This window comes from Sus scrofa, unplaced genomic scaffold (assembly GCF_000003025.6).
Source record: "Sus scrofa isolate TJ Tabasco breed Duroc unplaced genomic scaffold, Sscrofa11.1 Contig2318, whole genome shotgun sequence".
In the NCBI taxonomy this organism is placed as follows: Eukaryota; Metazoa; Chordata; class Mammalia; order Artiodactyla; family Suidae; genus Sus; species Sus scrofa.
In genome coordinates, this window is record NW_018085070.1 from 1179 (window position 1) to 3342 (window position 2164).

General features: G+C 38.8%; 1 pseudogene; it reads left to right on the forward strand.

Moving 5' to 3' along the window:
* Positions 1-1287: 1287 nt before the first annotated feature.
* On the forward strand, positions 1288-1884 carry LOC110258537 (annotated as a pseudogene).
* Positions 1885-2164: the final 280 nt, after the last annotated feature.

Genomic DNA, 2164 nt, shown 5'->3' on the forward strand with positions numbered 1-2164 from the left:
TTGCATCACTTGAAACTGTTTTCTCCCATTCTGAAAGTTGTCTTTTTGTTTTCTTTTGGGTTTTCTTTGCTGTGCAAAAGCTTTTCAGTTTGATGAGGTCCTATGGGTTTATTTTTGCTCTAGTTTCTGTTGCTTTGGGAGACTGACCTGAGAAAATATTCATGATGTTGATATCAGAGAGTGTTTTGCCAATGTTTTCTTCTAGGAGTTTGATGGTGTCCTGTCGTATATTTAAGTCTTTCAGCCATTTGGAGTTTATTTGTGTGCATGGTGTGAGGGTGTGTTCTAGTTTCACTGCTTTGCATGCAGCTGTCCAGGTTTCCCAGCAATGCTTGCTGAATAGGCTTTCCTTTTCCCATTTTATGTTCTTGCCTCCCTTGTCAAAGATTAATTGACCATAGGTGTCAGGGTTTATTTCCGGATTCTCTATTCTGTTCCATTGGTCTGTCTGTTTTGGTAGCAATACCACACTGTTTTGATGAATGCACATCTTCTTGATACCCTCCTCTGTCGATGGAGATTCAGGTTGTTTCCAAGTCTTGGCTATTGCAAATAGTGCTGCAATGAACAGTGGAGTACATGTGTCTTTGTGAGTCGTGGTTTTCTCTGGATAGATGCCCAGGAGTGGGATTGCTGGATCAAATTATAGTTCTATTTTTAGTTTTCTGAGGAATCTAGATATAAGACCAGACACTATAAAACTCTTAGAGGAAAACATAGGCCAAGTGCTCTCTGACATAAACGGCAGAAACATCTTCTCAGATCCACCTCTTAGAGTCATGACAGTAAAAGCAAAAATAAACAAATGGGACCTAATCAAACTGAAAAGTTTCTGCACAGCAAAGGAAACCCTAAGCAAAACAATAAGATGACCCACAGAATGGGAGAAAATCTTTGCAAGTGAATCAACTGACAAGGGATTAATCTCCAAAATTTATAAACACCTTCTGCAGCTCCATACCAAAAAAACAAACAACCCCATCAAAAAATGGGCAGAAGATCTAAATAGACAATTCTCCAAAGAAGACATGCAGGTGGCCAAAAAGCACATGAAAAGATGTTCAACATCACTCATTATTAGAGAAATGCAAATTAAACCACAATGACGTACCACCTTACAATATCCAGGATAGCCATCATCTGAAAGTCTATAAACAATCAGTGCTGGAGAAGGTGTGGAGAAAAAGGAACCCTATTACACTGTTGGTGGGATTGTAAATTGGTGCAACCACTGTGGAAAACAGTATGGAGATTCCTCAGGAAACTAAAAATAGAACTACAATTTGATTCTTGGATATTTTTGATGAGCAACCATATTCACTCACATGAGCAAGGGTACCAGAGGAATACTTTAAGCATGATCCTGAAATTCATTTATATTAGTTCGTAGTCTTTTTAGTGCCACACAGCTAACAGCTGGATGTGCAATAGTAACTCTGGTTTACTTAGAAAGGCCTTTAACTTAATGCTGAGATGGACATTTGTCTCAGTAACTGGAAAAGAATTGTCTTGGGAACTATTCTTCTTGCCTCCAAGGTTTGGGACAATCAGGCTGTAAGGAATGTGGACTACTGCCAAGTCCTCAAGGACATTACAGTTGAGGACATGAATGAGATGGAAAGGCAATTTCTGGAGCTACTTCATTTTAATATGAATATTCCTGCCAGTGCTTATGGCAAATATTACTTTGATCTTTGCTCCTTAGCAGATGACAACATGAACTTTCTTTTTGCTCCTCTTAGGAAAAAAAGAGCACAGCACCTCAAGGCCATTTCCAGATTGTGTGAAGCCAAATACAAAGACTTGTGCAGAGCTGCCCTGAGGAAGTCTTTCAGAGTTAATAATTTCATTGGTATTCAGTGCTCCAATGTCATCCTCTCTTAAGAGAGAAGTGAGGGGTTGTAACATCATCATCCCCTTAAAACAAAGACTGGAGATATATCACCTCTCCTGCTCATAAACTAGCAAAGTTAGTATTTTCACCTGAAAGAAAGACATTGAATTCAAAAGATTCAAGGACAGTGAGGATTATGCTCATAAGAAAGAATGGGACCTTGTCAATGCAACAGACTCTTCTCTCTTTTTAATATAAAGGAAGTTACAAAAACCACTCCAAAGCTAAAAGCTCCCAATTAACACAGAGATATTTACTTACTGTGTAGGC